Genomic DNA, 22,497 nt, shown 5'->3' with positions numbered 1-22,497 from the left:
TTTGCAAGTGTTATGTTTTGTAGTTCAATAGGGTGCAAGACGTGACTTGGACAAAGATGACGTGATGATCCGATGATCAACACCATAAGCAAGACCTTAGGAGCACAAGAAAAGACACAAGATATCAAGCAAAGTCCAAGTACGAAGATAGGAACCAAGCCGGACGCAAGATCGCGAAGAAACGAGCTCACAAAGGACACAGGATGCTGCACAGGACGCTCCGATGCACAGGACGCTGCACCGGACACTGCACAGGATGCTGCACAGGACGCTCCGATCAAGCAACAGCAGAGTCAACAGCGGCGACCGGACGCTGCACAGGACGCTACACCGGACGCTCCGATGCACTGGACGCTGCACAGGACGCTGAGTGCCAGAGTCCGATCAACATCAGTAAGGTTCCAGAGAGCCATTTTCGTGACCGGACATGTCCGGTCAGTACTGACAGGACGCTGGTCAGAGTCCGGTCAGTAGCAGAAAAGCGGGATTTCGTCCCCAACGACTACTTTCTCAGTGGGGCTTATAAATAGACCCCAACCGGCCATTTGGTGTGTGTAGAGCTGAGGAAACATACCAAGGGTGTTGATACACTATTTTAGTGATCTCCATATGCATAGTACTTAGTGTTTTATTAGGTGATTAGCATAAGTGCTTTGCGAAGTGTTTAGGTTGATTAGACCACCGCTTATGCGCTTGCTCTAGGTTTATGCCTAGTGTTTAGTGAGGTTTGCATACCTCTTGCCACCCCGTGCTTGCGAGCACAAGTGTTGTACATCGGTGGGGCTAGAAGTCTTGCGAGATCACACCAACCGCGTTTGTGGTGTGGCCGCCACCGTGTACCGGAGGGAACAAGGCCCGCGGCATTTCGGCCGGAAGCTTGATAGTGAAGACGGCGGGGAGCATCCGGGAGAGGCTTGCCGAGAGGCACATCGGAGACCCACTTGCGCGTGGGGAAGGCCCGAGGCTATCCACGGAGGTACCCGACCGAGAGCTTGGCCCTTGTGAGGGGTTCCTTGCGAGGGGTTCCAACGAGGACTAGGAGGAAGCTTGCGCGCTTCTCGATACCTCGGTAAAAATACCGGAGTCATCGACGGGAGTTTGCATATCTCTACCTTGCTCTTTAGCTTCCGCATTTACATTGATTACTTTACTACGTTTGCGGTAGAGATAGCAACATACTAGCAAAACCATAGTTGCACATCTTGATAGCTTATCTATTGCATAGGTTTTGCTAGGGTTAGAAAAAGAGGCCATAGTTTAGAGTTAGAATTTTAAGTTGCCTAATTCACCCCCCTCTTAGGCGTCACGGTCCCTTCAATGATCAAGTGCTTGGACTTGGAAAGAAGAAAGAGAAAAACGAAAAGCTCAAAGCAACGGTAAATTGTTGGAGCTATTTTGTTTTGGTGATCAAGACACTTAGAGAGTGTGATCACATTTTAGTTTGATAGCCATACTATTAAGAGGGGTGAAACTCGTATCGAAATACGATTGTCAAAGTGCCACTAGATGCTCTAACCCATTGCATATGCATTTAGGATCTAGTGAAATGCTAACACCCTTGAAAATGTTTGTGAAAATATGCTAACACATGTGCACAAGGTGATACACTTGGTGGTTGGCACATTTGAGCAAGGGTGAAGAAGTTAGAGGTGAAAAGGAGTTAGTCTCGCTGGTCACAAAGTGACCGAACGCTTGTCTCAGAGGAACCGGCGCGTCCGGTCAGTTGTAACAGCGAAGACGCTAGCGTCGATCAAACGATCGGCCGCTGGGTCGCTCAGCGACCGGACACTGGCAGGCTGTGTCTGGTCATGGTGACATGGCAGCACAGAAGAAGACAATGTGTGACCGGACGCTGGCTGTGTCCGGTCAAGCTTGACCGGACGCGTCCGATCGAAGAAATTCGTTTCTAGAACCTTACTGGAAATGACCGGACGCTGGAAGCTCAGCGTCCGGTTATATATGCCGCAGCGTCTGGTCGTGTCTCGACCGTTGAGATCAGGCGGTTCTAGTTGAATGTAGAGTGACACATGGCTGTCATCGAGCGACCGGACGCTGAGGGCCAGCGTCCGGTCAACATGACCGGAGCGTCCGGTCACCCCGAGTTGTGCCCAGTGAAGGGGTACAACGGCTGTATTTTGTGGGGGCTTCTATTTAAGCCCCATAGCCAGCTCAAGCTCACTCCCTTGGCCATTTGCATTGACATAGCAACCTTGTGAGCTTAGCCAAAGCCCTTCCACTCATCTCCATCATTGATTCATCATCTTTGTGAGATTGGAAGAGAATCTAAGTGCATTGCTTGAGTGTTTGCATCTAGAGGCACTCGGTGTTCGTGTTTCGCTGCGGGATTCGCTTGTTACTCTTGGTGGTTGCCGCCACCTAGACGGCTTGGAGCAGCAAGGATCGTTGAGCAGAGGGTGGTGATTGTCTCCGGCTCCGATCGTGGTGATTGTGAGGGGTTCTTGACCTTTCCCCGGCGGAGAGCCAAAAGGTACTCTAGTGGATTGCTCGTGGCTTGTGTGATCCTCATCTTGTGTTGGTTGTGTGGCACCCTATTGAGGGTTTGGCGTGTGAAGTCAATTAGCGTGTGAACCTCCAAGTGAGTGAATCGCCACAACGAGGACTAGCTTGCCGGCAAGCAAGTGAACATCGGTAAAAAATCATTGTGTTTATCATTTGATTCCGAGGTGATTGGTCTTTATTGATATTCATTCTTGTGATTGATTGGCTCCTTCCTCGACAAGGCGGTATAAACAAATTGCTCACTCTCTTTATATTACCATAAACTAGTTGTCAAGCTCTTTAGTGTAGCTAGTTGTGAGAGCTTGTTAGTTTGGTTAGTGTGACTCTTTAGTTAGCATTTGAGAGCACACTAACTTAGCGTAGTGTCATAGCTATTGTGTGAATAGAAACTATATAAACTAGAATTGTGGTAGGTGGCTTGCATTTTTAGTAGGCTAGCGCAACACTCGCTTCGTCTCATAATTGTCTAACCGGTTTGTTAAGTGTTGTTGTAGAATTTTTTAAATAGGCTATTCACCCTCCTCTAGCCATTAGGACCCTTCACACTTCCTCTTCCTCTTCCCCTTCCCCTTCCCCTTCCCCTTGCACTTGCACTTCACATGAATGGAGAAAAACGGTTCTGTAAACAAGTTGACTAAATAAGCATGAGTAAAGAAGCAAAAAAAAAATGAGCATGACTCACATTTCTGGTGAAAATGATTCATTTTGAGAAGATGAGCGATTCCTCTTTTGACTAGCAGTTGGACCTCCTTGGTAATGCTTCGCTATATGGCCTAGTTCATTACTTTCAGAACATGCTTACAACATACACAATGTAGGCAATTTAACTTTGATATGGTTAAAGCAGGGCTCCACTGTTCCTTAAGGATGTCAAGGCAAATGCTGCCATTGCTGTTAATGTTCGGGTGGAAAACCTTGGTGCGAAAAGACACCTGCAAATAAGCATATCATTTGAACATCAGATCACTTTAACTGATTTAAGAGTTGCCATATGATATGTTGATTGAGGATGCACAATTGCAGCTCTAGGAATCATAATATACAGGTACAGCTGGCATTAGAAACCAGAATTTAGAGAATTTACCTTTGGTGGCTTGAAAGGATAATCCGGTGGGAAGTGAATGTTCACCAAGAATACCCCACCTGCAAATGGGCTGTCCGAGGGCCCCATGATGGTAGCTTGCCAATGGAACATGTCCTCACCAACAGGACCTGACAATAAGAACAGTTAGAGCAGCTCTACACAGACGGGTGACTACAAAAGTAAAACAAATTGTGACTCAATGGTGGTGGTGGTCAGGGGCAGGGGGGGGGGGGGGGGGGGGCGCGGAGGGAGGGTTTCCAACTGGACTGGTCTTCTGATCCAAAATGCACAGGTTCCACACCCAAACAAGAGAATATGATTGGAACAGATGGAGCAAACATCTCAACAATAGAAGCCATCACATATGCAATAGCCATATCAGACTAAGGGCCCGTTTGGCACGGCTCCGGCTCCGGCTCCCGTCTGCAATTCCACTGTTCATTCACTGTAGCAGAAGCCAGATTTCTCTCTCCTTCCCTCTCCCTCTCACATCCAGCGGCTTCACTGGTGAAGCCAAAAATTGTGGCTCCACCGGCTCCGTAAACAGTATCCGAGCTACAGTGAGAGAAGAAAGCAGGAGAGAGAAAATCGGCTCCGAGCTACCGTGTTCCTACAGTGATCGGCGCAGTGATCGTCAGGCGGAGCCGGAGCTGCCCGGAGCCGTGCCAAACGGGCTCTAAACAAAGAACATCAGTATGCCTGCAAAGCTATACATGAATAAAACAAATGCAGAATAGAGCACAACCTTGACAGACATCCTTGCTGACAAATCATGTCATGGTAAGACCCCTTGTGTTTAAGTTAACTGACGATTGATTCTACTATACAATAACTCAGTGGTTTAACTGTACTCAGACAACACATCATGTAACGACTGATGAACTGACAATATCTCCACCAGCTTTCGAGTCTAATTGACTTCACATCTCACGTGTACAGCTAAGAAAGGAAACACCGATATCATAAACTCTAAGAGCTTACGGAACATGTAAGCACAGCCAAGTAGTGCAGAATCAACCACACGGAATTTTAAAACAAGCATAATAAAATAACCAAACAAGGCTGGGCCCTGTCCGCTCCCGCACCGCCTGGCCGTCCGCGACGCACGACGCCCCTGGCCGCCCGCGACGCGCGGCGCCCGGCAGCCCACGACGTGCTCCGCTCTGGCCGCTCGAGGCCGCTCCCGTGCCCTCCTCATGCGGCGCTACGACCCACCCAGTAGCTTTCGTGCCCTCGTCGCCCAGCCGCACCCGCTAGGGTTTCAGAGAAGAACAGGAGAGATAGAGAGGATAGGGCAGAGAGAATGGAGAATTGGGGAAGGTACGATTGGATAAGGGGTATTATTGTCATTTGATCTTATTACGAAGGGTTTTGTTGTTTTTTAATTTTTTGTATTCCGGAAACAACTAACAGAGTTAAAAAGTAGGGATAAACTGAGCCTTAGTAGTTACAAAGCAGGGGTAAAATCACAACGATGACAAAAAACAAGGATAAAATCACAATTGGACATCAAAGTAGGGGCAAGAATACAATATTTCCTAATGATTTTGTTCTATTAGAGCTATCGACAAGCAAATAGATATATGTTATCGTCAGAGGTCACCGACACCACCATATCAACAAACAGGTCTAGACTATTTGGACCTGCGACGTAGCATGGACCTAGTTCATGTATGTGGTTGTCCATTTTGAAAGTTCTGCCAAGTTTAGAGGCTCGCTGGTGCCAACGTGGACTGCCATATCAGCAAAGCCTGAACCTGTGACGTACGTGCTTAGCTTACGGGTTTAAATGTGCATTTTAGAACTTTGAGAACCTAGACGACACCCGCTGATAAGTTTAGGGACAATTAGTGCATTTTACTCATATCCAGAAGAACAAGAAGAACCCATCAGCTATACAAACCACGAGTCCACAGGCGCAACGGCGCTGATGGCCTATGAAAACAGAAGATCAATCTTGAGAACAAACAACACGTCAAACTGTGTTCAATATTTTCGTCAACTTGATCAACCCTCCCCTGAGCCAAGCGATCTGCTGTCCAACAGCCATTGGACTACAAGCCAAATAGAGAATTCACACTTCCTAGGAGCCCATGAGTGAAAAACTGTTAACACCAGGAGGGGAGTAAAGGCAATGGAGCTTTTCCATGACACTATAACAACTTATAAAGCATACCATCAAACATAACTAAACAGGCTCAACAAGAGAAGAAGCTCGTGAAGAGATTTTGTTCCCGTCATACTAGCATCATATTACAAATAACATTCTCCACTGGAGCTCATATCACGACTGGGGCAAAGTTTCCATTGTGCACCAGATTTAGACATGTCGAAATCGCTGCAATGCATTTCCAGCTCTTAACATAGATCACCTTAGATTAGATCCCATTGAGCGTGATCACAATATGTGAGGAGTAGCATAGTCTCGATGTTCACAGAGCCAAATACCCCACAAAATTAAAATTAGAATGATCAACATTAGGTCCCAGATATAGCTAGGTTGATTAATGATGATTTTTTGTTTTGGTTTCGTTTTTGTTTTTGGTGATATAAGGCACATAGCTCACACAGACCACACTCAACCTCGCCATATGCATGTGGATCCTGCTACACATATGCTAGCAATCCTAGGCCCCAAGTGCGTGGTCTGACATAACGCCACACTGGTGTGTACCAAATTGGTACAAGTAGGAACCTTGGGGATAAACAACAATGAGTTTTAGCTGCTTCGAATATTGAAACGATGTTGCTGGTAATAATCCCAAAGCAACTTGCTGCAGAGACTTGATACACTAAATGAACTTGTGCTTATATAATTTTACTCACTTCTTTATCTGAAATCCCCATTTATTCTCAACAGCCACCACGAAAACAGAACCTTAAACGGTGATATTAGAGGTGATTAAGTGTACTACAATATGGTACATGCCAAGTTAGATATTTTCGTGCCTGCTAAGTTCCCATGTTGAGACGCCCATTGGTGATAGGAATCCTGATGCAATACACCGAGTGTTATTATAAATATAACTTGGACACATCAAAAGCTATTGGGAAGGATGAAAGGAGTCTACATACGTCAGGGAACAACCAAACATTGATGATTTAATATGTGCTGGCATGTCATCAGGTCCTGCAAATGAAACCTGACAATTTGTGAGTGATCTAAACCATGCATAATACATGGTCTCGGCCAACAAAAGTAGAAACCCATTGAAACAATGACACGAATAAGACACATCAAATGTATGAAATTTTAAAAGAACAGTAGCTCCAATATTTGCTACGATAAGTTTACTACAACTCTGTAATAGCGGGATGGAATTTTTAAAAAAATACTAATACTCAGATTATAGTTGTTCACCTCTCTCTCAAAATAATAACAGGCACAATGCTAGAATTGAACAAATTATGATAACAAGGAATGCTGAAGACCAACCACATCAGTTGTCAAAGAACTAGCCTTCTATGTTGTGCCTCCATAGACAGATAGACCCTGATCATAATAAAAACAAAAACATGAATTAAGTACCAGTTCAATTTTCTCTCCACGGACAGAATTAAACAAGAAATATCACGGCATTCACCTCTGGAACAATGCGACTAAGAAATGTTTCAGTGTCAACCTGGACATCAGAGTCGTAGTTCTCATTAATTGTCAATGAAACACTTGTGTGCTGAACTGTAGAGCATGACCATTTTACTAGTGCTAAAAATATTGAGAACTGTGTCTGAAATATACTTGTCAGAGACTGCATACATAAAGTCTACATAAAAATCAAATTCAAATCTAATATAATATGAGGTTTCATGGGTACATCTGCTGTCTCAAGTTTTCAGTTCTTCTCTCTTCTAATTAGAATCACCATGAAAATACATGAATTGAATATATTTTCATTATACCCAATATTTCTTAGCAGCAAGTGCTAGTCTACATGAATATTGTTTCTTTTTCTTCCTATGCGCCTGAACGGGCAACAAAGTCAAGTAACAGCAAATTCTTTTTCTTTCTTCCTTTTTTGCATAAATGCCAAAAGGGAAAAATCTATGTATCGCACAAGTGCTCAAAATCTCAAATGGTGGACATGAGAATAAGAAATACTGACATCGCTACAACAAAAGCAAGACCTACAGAATTTGCCAACACTGATAGTATATAGATGTAAGAGCCAACTGCTAGAATCCACTCAGAACTTGCATCTCCATGAGACTAAATAAAAAAAGTATTCAAATTATGGTTGTTCTAGTGAGTTCTGCTTGAATTCTCTCCCAAGCATATCCGCTCACAAATGATGCATTCATCAGTCAATGATCACAACTTCAAAGCTTCTCAATGTACCTATTTCCAATTGTCCATACTAGCTTTGACATGAAAAGCACTGGGAACGCAGACCAACTCCAGATATTGTGACCGTCCAGTGGCCTACTTATCTTATGGTCTCCGTGTTAATGATTCTGACTGACAGTAGTATACCATCGACACTAAATAATCACGTAACTTTCATCACTGAGAGAAAAAATTGATTCACAAAATCAACTATGCACCAAAAAAATTGCAGGAAACGCATCCATTGTGAATAAATACATACAGAACAGATGCGCCATGCCACACTTGAACTCGGCCAGGTCATTCCTTATCTCGTTTACGATCTGCGACAGACGATAAACAACACCATCACCTCACCCGACAGGCAACTGAAGCTATGTACGACTAGGAACGACGAGGGGCGAGGGGGCGCATGGCGGGGGAGAAAGGGCACCTTGTTGGTGATGAGGTGGCAGCCGCGGCGCTGAGGCGGGATGACCACGGTCCTCTGGGCCCACCGGGCGGCCTGGGGTCCAGCCGCCGACGGCGCCGAGGAGGAGGCGACCTCGCACCGGACGGCGCCACGCGCGCCGCGGCGGGGCCGCCCGGAGTCCGGAGCCGCGCTGCGGCAGGGCCGCACGGAGGCGAAGGCGGAGACGAATATGGCCGGAGCCGACGCGGACGCCACCGCCTGCATGGTCTGACAGCACGGCGGCGGTGGCTGGGAGATTCGGGAATTTCGGTGAGCACCGCGGACGAAGAGAGCACGAATTTGTGGTGTGACACGGCGGTTGTTTCTGGTTCTCACTTTTTTTCTCTCCTGCTTACCCCATACTCTATTGGTTGACTCATTTTTTTTATCGAAACAATATTTTTCTCCTACGGCAATGCAATCAGAACGGTGTTTTTAAGTCTTCAGCCAGACGAACTAGGCCTTTACGTGGGTGTCATTTCGTTTTCTATGTTTTTTTCGATAGATTTTTTTCGTTTTCTATATCCGAGAACGAGAAATGATGAATTCCACTTGGTTTCTAGTACCAAATTAAATTACACTCTGTATTTTTTCATAGTCTTCAAATTATATACAAAAGAACTTGAAATATTACAAGTCCTTCCAACATACTTTCCTAGTAGCATGCGTTCAGTGGTCCGTATGAACAAAAATATCATCGGACATGAAGCCTTTTTATGCCGATTGGCAAACCAACTCTAATATCTAGAACATAGCCACTTTTAGAATGTACTCTAAATTATAATTCGTTTGACTTTTCTGGCTCTAAATTTAACCACTCGTCTTATTCAAAAAAATTATGCAAACATAATTAAATTTAAGTCATTTTTGAAGAACTTTTGTTAATAAAACAAGCCACGTCAAAACAAATGATATTTTGCACAAATTTTTAAATAAGACGAGTGGTCAAATTTAGGGTCAAAAAATTCAAATGAACTATAATTTGGAACGGATTTAGTAGGAATTTACAGAAATCCTGTAGAAATTTTTACTCGAATCAATTTAATTTTACAGAAAAAATATAATGAGAAACAATCATCATTTTAAAGGGGCTTAAAGATGGCATGAATTCATTTGATTCGGACACTGCCTAATTATGGAATCCCTCGCGCTATTCATAGATGTCATGTCATAGAAAAAGAGATGCTATCACCCTTCCAATGCATACACTTATAAATTTATTTCTTAGGATTTAAAAGTTAATTAATTGTGTGTATGAGTTGTGTCTATGGTAGACGCAAAATATGTTTCCGGTTTTAAAAACTTGGTCTTTGCTGTCAAGTTTTTTCTTCTCTCTTATTAAACTTGATGTCACATTAGCAAAAAGGTTTATTCCTTTTTTTTAGAATTATTAGTGGTGTGTTTCTTACCGTAAGGTGCTCAATGTTAAAGTGAATACACTTTGACAACATATTGTGGCCAAATGCTAAAGCAGATAGCTCCAAACGTACGTTAGTAAACCGTTTACCATTTCTTTTTTTTTACGAATTACACAAGTACAGACCCAGATGCTCACACGTATGCACACTCACTCCTATAAATATACGTACGGAAACCCTACCCCTATGAGCACATTTGAAAGACTGTGCCGGGACATCTCGAGATTGACAAAGTCACCACAGGCGCTTCGCTGTCGACAGGAACGTCGCCTACCACTGAAAGCACAACTGAAAGTCCTAGTTTGGTTTTGGATAATTGATGAAACCTATGCGCTAACATTTGTCGTGAGATGTGATACGAGCTAGGTTGGTGCAATCCAAGTATAGAGCATGGTGGTACTCAATTGGTGATGATGATCACATGAAATAATGAAGATGGCCACATGTGATGATCATCAAGTGCTCTACTTGGAAAAGATGAAAGAGAAAAACAAAACCCTATAGAAATCAAGGCAAATGTATAAATAGGGGTTTTGCATTTTGGTGATCAAGATACTATAGAGAGTGTGATAACATTTAGGATAGATAGTCGTACTATTAAGAGGGGTTCTTAACTAGACAATTCAGGTCATCTAGTGTCCACTAGGTGTTGGAACTTCATGCATTGCATTTAGGCCTAGTGCACTTCGGAGAGCAAGCGAAAATATTTATGGAAAATATTTTGAGAAATGCTAACTTGGCTCTAATATGTTTTGGGAAAACATATTCAGAGTTAGCAACTGCTTGCAAAAGAGTGTTAGACTGCTTGTGGGATCGAATCGAGAATCGAAAACAGCAGCTAATGGAGGTGTTTGCCTCGGGGTGGTCACCGCCATGGGTGTGGCGGTGCACCGCCCTGACCTGTCCGGTGACCGCCTGGCAGAGGCCGATGTACGCTGGTTCGGGGTGGTCACCAGACATGCCGGTGTACACCGCCTCGGGCACGGCGGTGCACCGCCATGGTCACCGCCATTGGTGCGGCGGATGCCACCGTCAGTTTTTATCCAGAGGCTAGCGCTAGCGAAGGGGGGCACCGCCCTGGTCACCGTCATGGGTGCGGCGGTGCACCGCCCCTTTTTATCCTAGAGACATGGTCTCTCGAGGGCACGACTGGGTGGTCACCGCCACCCTGTTCGGTACAGTGCCCCAATGACTAGTTTGTGACCGTTAAAATTCGACTAGTTGGGCAGGTCACCGCCATGTCCGGTGACCTCGTAGAAACAACTCCTAAGGGGTACAATGGCTCTATTTGCTTATGTGGCTATAAATAGAGGGTGTGGCCGGCCTTGGCCACTCTCTTGGCACCTCATACACTTGTGCACACCCTTTGGAACTGAGCAACACACTCCACTCACTTGTTCACTTGATTTCAGTCATCTTGAGTGAGTTTGGAGAGCCTCTAGTGCATTGCATTGAGTTGCATCATCTTGTGGCACTAGTTGGGTGATTTAGGCTAGGTTGTGAGCTTGTTACTCTTAGTGTTTGTCGGCACCAAGACGGTCCGGTGATTGGAGGATCGTTGAGCGGAGTTGGTGATTGTCTCTGGCCTCGATCGATTGCTTGTGAGGGGTCTTGTGTCTTTCTTGGCGGAGCGCCAAAGGCAACTCTAGTAAATTGCTCGTGTCATTAAGCTACCTCACTTATGGGTAGGTTCTTACGGTGTCCAATTGTGTGGATGAGGTTCGTGTAACACCTCTTAGCCGCCGACCACCAAGTGTTGGTCGACACAACGGGGACTAGCGTGCCGACAAACATGTGAACCTCGGGAGAAAAATCTTGTGTCTATTGTGTGATTAGATTTCTCCCGGTGATTGGTTGTCTCCACATTGTGATTAGTTTATTCCTCGACGCGGCGGTATAATCACCCTATTCACCCCTTTACATTCATTGCAAACTAGTTGTCAAGCTATTTAGTGTAACTAGTCTTTGAAAACTTGTTAGTTTAGTTAGTGTGGCTCCTTAGTTAGTCTTTGAGAGCACACTAGCTTAGTGAGTACCTAGCTTGTTGCTGTGTGCTAATGATTATAGAAACTAGAATTGTTGGAATAGGTGGCTTGCAACCCTTGTAGAGCTAGAGTAAAATTGTATTTCGTCATTTAGTGTATTAACCTCTTGCTATATTGTTTTTATAGAAAATTTTATAGGCTATTCACTCCCCCCTAGCCATTTAGGACCTTTCAACAGCGTCGTTAAATCCTGGAATGAATCCAGAAAAATACGAGCATCCATGCCAAGTTAAAGACTTAAACCTAGATGGACAGGTTACACCACAAAAAACCTAACCAACTGAGCTAGGCTCAGTTCGCACCGTTTACCATTTTCATGTTACATGATTATACACTTCAGAAAAAAAACATTGTTGGTCGAATATCAGTAGCTAAATTCAATGGTGACAACAAACAAACAAGAGAAAACTATTTTCTCAATCATATACCTAGATTGCAGAAACTATTTTCCCAATCTAGGCATTATAAAGTCATTTATCGAAAACTGCTAATGCCTAGACTGAAGAAACTATTTTCTCATTTCCGTTTGGAAAGAACGTTATAAACAACAACAGACGCTCACCCTTCTGATTGTATAGTTTGATAGCTAAGGTCATCGCATTTATTTTTCGTTCTGAAATTTCTTCTTGCACTGCTAAATAAACCCCACATGTTTCAGTGCTGTTTTTTTCCTCTCCAAATGCTGAATTTGCTGGACCTAAATTCGCACTGTTTCAGAAAATATTCAGATGAAAAATGTCCATAATCGTCGAAGGTTTTCGTAAAGCCACTCTCCAAGCAAAGAATGAGTGGGAAGAATGTCAATCAAAAAAGAGAGAGTGGGAAAACCCCGTGACCGGCAACGACCCGAACACCACACAACACAAATCACAAATGCAGTCGCTCCACCTCTCCCGGGCGCCGCCAAGGCCGGCCCTCCCGACGCTGAGGCGGCGGTCGGTGTCCTCTGCCGTGGCTTCGACGCTGGCGCCAAAGCCCCACTTCTTCGCTCCTGGTCGTGCGGCTACTGTCAATGGTACCTCATTCTATGCTGCTGGCCGAATCTCTTCGCCGTACCACCTCACCGCCGTGTTTGCAGGAGCTGGGGCGGCGACATCCAGTCTTTCTGACCCCAGCCCTCTCTCTGCGGAGGCCGTGGACAAACGCGCCAAGCTAGCTCAGGTGCCTTTCACCCGCCCACTCCATTGATGTGTTGAGTTTTAGTAGCCGTACCGCCAGGATTTCTAGTGTCCGGATAAGGACAATTAGAGTTGTAGTCAAGTGTCCTAGAGATTGGGGTTCTTGCAACCATGTGCTCGTTGTTTCTGGTTGCTGCAACAATTGGTCAATGAGGTTCAAATATTTTTGACTATTTGAGAGAGCTAGTGGAGCACACCAGCGAATGCAAGGAAAGAAAATATAAGCAATGTTGTGGTAGTTTCTTCTTCTGCTACTGCTCTGCTTTGGTGTGATGGAATGAAGTGGCACCTTAGAATTCGATCATCAATACAACAACAACAACAAAGCCTTTAAGTCCTAAATAAGTTGGGGTAGGCTAGAGTTGAAATCCAGCAGAAGCAATCAAGGTTCGGGCACGTGATAGTTGTTTTCCAAGCACTTCTATCTAAGGCTAAGTCTTTGATTATATTCTATCCTTTCAAGTCTCCTTTTATTGTCTCTACCCAAGTCAACTTCGGTCTTCCTCTGCCTCTCTTCACGTTATTATCCTGGTTTAGGATTCCACTACGCACCGGTGGCTCTGGAGGTCTCCATTGGACATGTCCAAACCATCTTAACCGGTGTTGGACAAGCTTTTCTTCAATTGATGCTACCCCTAATCTATCACGTATATCATCGTTCCGAACTCGATCCCTTCTTATATGACCGCAAATCCAACGCAACATACACATTTCCGCGACACTTATCTGTTGAACATGTCGTCTTTTTGTAGGCCAACATTCTACACCATACAACATAGCAGCTGTCGATGTTTCACCACCGATAGCCTGCCACGGGGGTACCCAAGATAGTTTGTTTGGGCTTCAGCGTATGCTGAACTCGACGGTAAACGCAAGAGACAGTCGATTTATCCTGGTTCGGGCCCTCGACCATGATCGAGTAACAGCCCTACATCCAGTCGGCGTTAGCCTTTGCGTTGGATTGATTATAAAGTGTTGCGTTGTGTTCTCTCTTTTTTCTCCAGGGACCCCACCCTCCTTTATATAGTTAGGAGGTCAGAGTCCTAGTCGGTTTACAATGAGGTTCCTAGTAGGATTACAGAATGATACTACTACTAAGTTTACAGGGAAAGAAATCCTAGTTAGACTAGATCTTCTTCCTTCCTTGTGGGGTATCCCATGGGTCCTGTATCGACAAGCCCCCGAGCACTTCATGGTTGAGCTCTGGAAGCCTCGTCTTGTTCCTTCAGGTCTTGCCGAGCAGGAACAAGCGTCGTCCGAGTGCTTTCTTGAGTGAAACTGTGTAGTACTTCTTGGGATCTTCGAGTGGTGTGTGCTTTTTGAAGAAAAAAGTACTCCCATCTGGGTGTAGCCCTCGAGCCTCTTGCTATTTGGAACAAGGAGTTAGAGGGTCTTGTCTTGAAATTGCTCTGATTCTTCGTCGAAGGGTTCTCGAGCACATACCCGGGTTCTTTATAAAAAAGAACTCGGATATAGCTCGGTCCGGGTTCTTTTTGTCTTGAGGCCTTGAAGTGGTCTGTCTTGAATAAGTCTTCTTAGTGACGTGTGCTTTTTTCAAAGAAAAAAGGGCACTCACTGAGTGTAGCCCCCAAGCCTCTTGCTATTTGGAACAAAGAGTTGGAGGGTCTTGAATCTTATGTTTTTGAAAACTCCTGTCTTGAAGAATTCTTCTAAGTGATGTGCGATTTTTTGAAGAAAAAGTGCACTCACTGAGTGTAGCCCCCGAGCCTCTTGCTATTTGGAACAAAGAGTTGGAGGGTCTTGAATCTTATTTTGTTTAAAAGTACTAAAAACCTCTCATGTTGTAGCCCCCGAGCGTATATCCGGGTTCTTTTATTAAAAAGAACTCGGATGCAGGGTCTTGGCATATTCTCTGGTAGTCTGCTGTTGTCAGATGTAGTTGTATGGTGGTGGTTGAGTGTAAATGCTGTTTGTTCACGAGTTGTACAGTGTTGGTATATCCTTTCGAATATGCTTGTCCTTGAGTACTATTCCTTCATGCATGAGTCCTCTTTCATTGAATTCTGTCTTTTCACTGTGTCCTTTGTTGGGTTTGTTCCGTTGGTGCTCCCGGTCCATGTGCACCGCTTCTTTGGTCTATAAATACCCTCCTGGTGTGCTGTTTTGATTCATCGAGCGTTCTGTTGCGTGGTCTGAAATCTCCGTAGTCATGAATATGATAGTTTCTGAAGTAGAGCAGCCCCCGGGCAGTATCTTGTAGTTCTTGTATATCTTATCGTAGCTAGAGGGAGTCTTGTGATAGAGATTAGAGGTAGACTAATCTCGCAGCGGCATTGTACCAGGAGGTACGTGGCGGTAGTTGGAGGAAGTCTTGTGATGCGGGATACGTTCCTTCATCCAGCAGTTCTGGGTAGATCCCCCTTGCCTGCCCTACGACTGTCCGGTGCAGATCAACGCCTGATCCGATGTCACATCGGACTTGGGTAGACAGATGCCTGCTGGGCTTCCCTGTTCCATGTTGTCCCATCGTGCTGCTGACTTCCACCTCAGATGTATTACAGTCCGTCCTTTGAAGAAAATAGTGTAGTCGAGTGCTGTTTATTCTACCAAGTAGCAATTTGGAACACGTAGTCGTTCCAGAGCCTAGTTGTGTCCGGGTTCCTTTTTGCTATCTTGCTCGTCGTAGTACCGAGTTCGTTGGGTCTTGTAAGATGTGTAATCTTGTAATTTTTTGAAGCCAGTTTATAATGGAAAGAATCTTGTCTTCTGGGTTGTCATTCTTTTTTCCTGCTGATGTCCTGGTTGTTTGTGAGATTCCCGAGTTCTTTCTATAAGAACCGAGTTCTTGTGTTCCTTGTGAGGTAACTCTTCGTTGCTTCATGGTTGATGAGTTCTTTTTGTAGCAATATGTTAACTCTGCCTTGGTGCTGGATGGATAAGTCTGAAATCTGCCCGTTGAACTGTACCTTTGTGTAGAAGTGTGCCGTCCGTCATTTCAGCTTTGTCAGTTGTGTTGGGAAATGAATCGTTGCGTTCTCATGTCGTGTTTAAACGGGCCTAGTGGGCCATATTTTTATTGCTGTAAAAATCTATTTAAAGGCCTTCTTTCTTCTTTTTCTTTGCTGCCCTGCTTTTGCCTTGAAACCCTAGTTCCTCACTCCGTCGTCGCCATTGTCGCCATCATCTAAGCGCCACCGCCTGACCGTCATCGTTTCTTAGTGCCTTATTGCTTTCGCTAGTATATGGGTAGGAAGAAATCAGCGAGCAAGTCCCAGGCAACCTTTGTAGATGAGGAGGCATCACTTTCTGTGATTGAAAATCAAGAATTCATGGCCATGAGGGCTGCTCAGAAGGTCTGGCCGGCTCCGACTACGACTGAGGATCAGTTGCGTGAGCTTGTTCAGTGATTGCCTGATCTAGGACAAGGAGATTGCTGAGTGGAGAGCTCCAGGCCAGCATCGGGTCTCAACTCTAGGCTCTGGTGAGATTGTTCTTTTTGTCTCCTTTATCCGTGCTGGACTTTGCCTTCCTGCCTCTGCTTTTCTTCATCGCTTTCTCAATTATTTTGGGATTAGCTTGAACCATCTTACTCCCAATGCTGTCCTTCATCTTTCTGTTTTTGTTCATCTTTGTGAAACTTTTCTTGGAATTCCTCCTTCTCTTTCTCTCTTTCGTTACTTCTTCCATCTGAAGCCCCAACCCCGCAGCGATGACACCCATGTTCTTGGTGGCTATGGGATTCAGTTTTGTTAGGGTCGTAAGGGTAGATTCTTTGATTATGACTTGGTTGATTCTATGAGGGATTGGCGTGCCGACTGGTTTTATGCCGCCAATATGATTCCTCCTCTTGTTGTCCATTCTGGTTCTGGTCCCTGTGGTTAACGACCGATGGGAAAAGAATCCCCTGACAGGTGGATGAGCTCTAGGCGATCAAGCCATTTTTGGAGAGGATATGTGCTCTGAAACAGCAAGGCTTGACAGGCTTTGGTATCATTTCTAGTTTTCTTCGCCGCCGTGTTCAACCTCTGAAGGAGCGAGAGAACTATGGTTTTGAATACTCTGGAGTGGATGACCCTTCTCGTATGGTCCCTGCCCTTGAGTTGACTGGTGAGGAGGTGCTCGAGCGCCTTCAGAAGATGTTGAAGGGAGTAAGCGTTGTCCCGCATACTGTCCCTGAGTATTGTGCTAACAACCCACCTCCTGCTATGAGTTGTTTTTTCTTATGCTGGTACTTTTCGTATTTCCTTTGCTGTCTCCACTTTTCGCTTAATCTTTCTCGTCTGGTTGTTTTACTCTTTTATAGGAATTGGGGCGTAACTTCGTTGATCCCGATCCCCCTTGATGACTGCCCTGCCATTGTGGAGCTTGGGGAGAATCTTGCTGGGGCATCTTTAGCCAGTAAGTTTCAAACCACCATGATGTTTCCTAGTGTTTTTTCTGTAGTTCTTGACACATATGTAGAGTATGTTCCTCATCCAGTTCCTCGAGCTCCCCGCAGTGTCGGAAAAAGGGGGCGAGCGGATTGTTCTTCTTCTGGTTTGCCTACCACCAAGAAGTCTCGCCAATCAAGTACTCGTCCAGGTACTCAAGTTATAGGTAGCGTGCTCCTAGGTGAGCATATTAATATGTTTTGTCTTTTTGTTGTTTTTTTGCCTCTAACCGAGTACTTTTCTTCTTTTTCAGATGGCGCTGTGGTTGCCATGTTTGAGAGTGAGGAAGATGAGGATGATGATGCGGCCCTTGTTACGCGTCGGTGAGTTGTTTTCTTGTTTTTCTGCTGTTGAACACTTCTTTTTGTTCTGACTTTGACCTTGTTCTCTTGTAGTAAGCGATCGTCGGCCTCGAGTTCTTCTGGAGCTCCGGTATCGACCATGCCACTCCTGTTGCAAGGTGGTGGTGATATTTTTGCTGCTATAGTTCCCCCTCTAAGGTCTTCTGTTGGTCTTGGGGGTTTTATGAGGAAGAAGATAGCTAAGTGAGTGAATCCTGGTTATGTTTCTTTGTTTCTGTTTTCCTCTTCTCTGATTCATATTCTTATCGTCGATTTTCCTTATCATCTTGCAGGCCCTCGCCTTCCCTTAACCCTCAGTCGACTTCTTGTCAGTCCTCTAGTGCGCCCCTACGTTCTGAGTCTCGGGACTCAGAATGTGCGGTCGGCGAGGTGGCTATGAGGGGGATAGGGTTCTCTGGTAATTCCGCAGCTGCTAATTTGCTAGCTCCGGAGGTGACCATGGCCGTGGCGGTGGAGCCATCTGATGAGGTAGCCAGGGACTTCCCAGGGTATGGACCTGGTCTTGTCTTCTTTGCCTCGGCTGGCTTCTCCCTCTGCTCCTCTTCCTAGTGGCGTTCAGCATTTGGATGATGATGTGGTGCAACAATTCGATGCCACTCATCGGTTGTCAGAGCTGACCGCTGCCTGGGGAACCTTCGCGACTTCTTTTGAGGAAAAACTCTAGGTAAGTTTTTTCTGAAGTTCTTTCTTTGGATGTTCGTCTTTCTTCTGTTCTTATGTCTTGTTTTTCTCTCTCTCTTTTGCTCAGTCTTTTTCTCAGGATCATACCGGCTTCTTTTTCTCGTCTGAAACCGAGAAAAAGTTGTCTTCTGAGGTTAGTGCCCTAAAAATAGAGCTTGACCTCTGTCGGGCTGAGATGGAGACCGAGCATCAAACACACCAAGGGGAGGAACAGGCTCTCCGTGCCCGGGTGGTTGAGGTGAAAAAGCAGAGGGATGCAGCTATCTAGGAGGCCTTGAAGAATGTGGAGGCCATGAAGAATGAGTGCAATGGTATTGCGGGTTCTTTTTGTTTCCTCTTGTATTCAAATTTCCCTTTCTACTGACTTGTTTTTGGTGCCTGGTCTAGCTCTCTAAGTTGAAAAGCAGAAGCTCTCGAAGGGTATTGAGGAAATAAAGACACTTGCTCGCAATAGTCACAACAGGGATGAAGAGGTAATTACTCGTGCTGAAGAAGAACTTGCGCTTGCCAAGTTGATTAAGTGTGGAGCTGACAGGGATCTTGTGTAGGTCCAAAAAATAGTTGAAGTCTTGATTGGTAAGTTGGCGACGGCTACTGAGAACTGAAATGCTTTGTGGAAATCCTTTCGGTTAGTAGCCAATCTTCTCCGGACTCCATCGGATGATGGTCAGTCTTGGGCTCAGTTTATTCCCCAAGTTCTGACCCATTTCCAGGAGTTCGTGAAGAGGTGCGCCCAACTATGTACCAGAAATGTCCTTGCCCAGGTCCGGGTTCTTGCTCCGGTGGTGCCTTTGTCCAAGATTGCAGAGGAAGCCGAGAGTCAAGAATATCTAGATGCCATTGAAAAGATGGAGTCCTGAGGTCGAATGATTTGGCCAGGAGGATTGTAGATAATCTTAATATTGATATTTCTTCTCCTGATGACGATGCTTGATGTATTTGACCTTTGTACTCCAGCCTCTGTAATAGGATATTATACTTCTTTTTGAATGAAGATCCTTTATTTTTTATTGATGTCTTCCTTGTCTGGATGTCTTTGGTTTTGTCAAGTGCTTGTCATGCTTTCGATTGCACCATGTAAACAACTTGGTATTTGTAGATCGTTGTCTTGATAAACTTTTTTGATTTGTCGAGTGCTTGTCTGGCTTTCCTCTGTGCCATGTAAACAACTCGGTGTTTGTAGATCGTTGTCTTGACAAACTTTCTTGATTTGTCGAGTGCTTGTCTAGCTTTCGTCTACGCCGTGTAAACAACTCGGGGTAAGTAGATCTTTGTCTTTGCAACCTTTTTATTCTTGTTAGTACTGACAAGACATAGGACCAACGATCTCAAGCATCTTCAGCTTCTTCTTTTTAGCTTTTTGCTTAACTCAAGATGTGGCCAGCATTTGTCTCTTACCTGGTTGTAAAAATATCTTAGGATCGGTTCGGGTGTTAGCTTATTAGCTACCCTCATCGGCGGGCTCAAGCATCTTTTCAGTTCTTTTGCTCTCGGCCGGTATGCTCAGGCGTAATTTCAGCCATTTTGCTTTTTTGGATTGGGTGTTAGCTTATTAGCTACCCTCATCAGCGGGCTCAAGCATCTTTTCAGCTCTTTTGCTCTTGGCTGGTATGCTCAGGCGTAATTTCAGCCATTTTGCTTTTTGGATCAGGTGTTAGCTTATTAGCTACCCTCATCGGCGGGCTCAAGCATCTTTTCAGCTCTTTTGCTCTCGGCCGGTATGCTTAGGCATAATTTTAGCCATTTTGCTTTTTGGTTGGGGTGTTAGCTTATTAGCTACCCTCATCGGCGGGCTCAAGCATCTTTTCAGCTCTTTTGCTCTCGGCCGGTACGCTCAGGCATAATTTCAACCATTTTGCTTTTTTGTTCGGGTGTTAGCTTATTAGCTACCCTCATCGGCGAGCTCAAGCATCTTTTCAGCTCTTTTGCTCTCGGCCGGTGTGTTTAGTGAAAACAACTCGGGAAAAGTCATAATAGGACATCTGTTTGTCGAGGAATACCATCTTTATTGATCATGAACATTTACATACTTAGTGAAAACAACTGGGGGAAAGCCATAATAAGACATATGTTGTCGAGGAACACTATCTTTATTGATCATGAACATTGATCTCTTGTGGCTTGTATATATGTTCTTCCTTGTGTTGTTTTCATGCGTAGAATCTTCTTAGTTGGCTGATGTGCCATGTATTGTTGACTTCTTTTCCATCTTCAGTTATCAACTTGTACATACCTGGTCTGGTGACTTTTGTGACAATAAAAGGACCTTCCCATGGACTGAGTAGTTTATGGCGTCTGTCAGTTTTTTGTATTCTTCTTAGTACTAGATCTCCAATTTGGAGTGATCGAGGTTGGGTACTCTTGTTGTAGTGGCGTCTTAAACCTTGGAGGTATCTAGCTGATTGAAGGGTAGCATTTACTCTAACTTCTTCCGTACCGTCGAGTTCTAATCTTTGGGTGTGTTCTGCTTCTCCTTCTTTATATTGTTCTATCCTTGGTGACATCCAGATCAAGTCGGCGGGTAGTACTGCTTCTAATCCATAGACTAGGAAGAAAGATGAGTATCCGGTGGCTCTGCTTAATTGAGTCCGTAGCCCCCATACTACTTTGGGTAATTCTTCAATCCATTTGGATCCATAGTCCACTAGTTCTTCGTACAATCTTGGTTTTAATCCGGCTAGTATGAGTCCATTAGCCCTTTCTACCTGCCCATTGGCTTCTGGATGTGCGACGGATGCGTAATCTATGCCGAAACCGTAATCCCGTGCCCAACTTTGGAATTCTATAGCTATAAAGGGAGAACCCAAATTTGTGATGATTCGATTGGGCATGCCGAAGCGGTGCATAATGTCTTGGATGAACTCGACTGCTTTGGTTGCGCTATATTTTGTGAGTGGTTTGTATTCAATCCACTTGGTGAACTTGTCAATTGCTATAAAGATGTACTCAAAACCGCCCTTTGCTTTCTTGAGAGGTCCTACTTGATCCAGCCCCTAGCAGGAGAAAGGCCAAGCAGGAGGGATGCAGATCAGATTGTGAGCTGGTACATGAGCTTGTCTTGCGAACATTTGACAACCTTTGCATTTTCTGACGAGTTCTTCTGCGTCTTTCAAAGCGGTTGGCTAGTAGAATCCAGTTTAGAATGCTTTGCCAACTAGTGTTCTTGAAGCGACATGATTTCCATAGCAACCTGAGTGTATTTCTTCTAAGATCTCTTTGCCTTTTTTGAACGAGACACATTTTAGGAGTACTCCTGATGATGCGGCTCTTCTATATAGCTTGTCCCCTACTAGGACATAGTTCTTGCTTCTACGAACAACTCAGGTAGCCTCCGCTTTATCTACTGGCAACTTATTCTCTTTGATGTAATCGATAAAAACCTGGGTCCATGAGGTGGTGATTACCAAAATCTGGGTGCCTTTAGCTGGGAGTTCAGGGGTTATCTCACTGGGTTATTTGATAGAGGGAGCTGATAACTCTTCTATGAATAAACCAGGTGGTACCTTCACCCTGTCAGACCCAAGCTTGGCAAGGACGTCTGCTGCAATATTTGAGTCACGCAGGACATGTAGAATTCCAATCCTTGAAAATGTTTTTCTAGTTTTCGTATTTCAGCATAGTAGGCGCCCATGTTTTCTTTGGTACAGTCCCAATCTTTATTGACTTGGTTGATGACTACCGCCGAATCGCCATATACGAGTAATCACTTGATTCCAAGGGTAATTGCCACTCGGAGTCCATGGATGAGGGCTTCGTATTCTGCTTCATTGTTTGTAGCTTGCCATAATATCTGAAGGACATACTTGAGTTGCTTTTCGTCTAGAGAGATGAAGAGAACACCTGCACCAGCTCTGCCTAGCTTGAGTGATCCATCAAAGTACATCTTCCAATGGTCAAGGATGGTATTTGACATAGGTTATTGAATTTCTGTCCACTCGGCGATACCAGATGCTTGGCGCCACTTCATCCACCCTGCTTTGATTCTATGGCTAACATCTTGATCAATATCCCCGTCTCTCTGTAGCATTGATCCTAAATATCGA

General features: G+C 44.8%; 2 pseudogenes; one reads left to right on the top strand and one right to left on the bottom strand.

The window, feature by feature from the left end:
- Positions 1-4,350: 4,350 nt before the first annotated feature.
- On the bottom strand, positions 4,351-8,716 carry LOC136520726 (uncharacterized; annotated as a pseudogene).
- Positions 8,717-12,715: 3,999 nt separating this feature from the next.
- The window catches only part of LOC136520307 (protein TIC 21, chloroplastic-like), a 36,631-nt pseudogene continuing 26,849 nt past the window's right edge, over positions 12,716-22,497 (top strand).

This window comes from Miscanthus floridulus, chromosome 18, assembly GCF_019320115.1.
Source record: "Miscanthus floridulus cultivar M001 chromosome 18, ASM1932011v1, whole genome shotgun sequence".
In the NCBI taxonomy this organism is placed as follows: Eukaryota; Viridiplantae; Streptophyta; class Magnoliopsida; order Poales; family Poaceae; genus Miscanthus; species Miscanthus floridulus.
The sequence above is the reverse complement of the archived record's forward strand: the minus strand, read 5'-3'. Positions and strand labels throughout refer to the sequence as shown.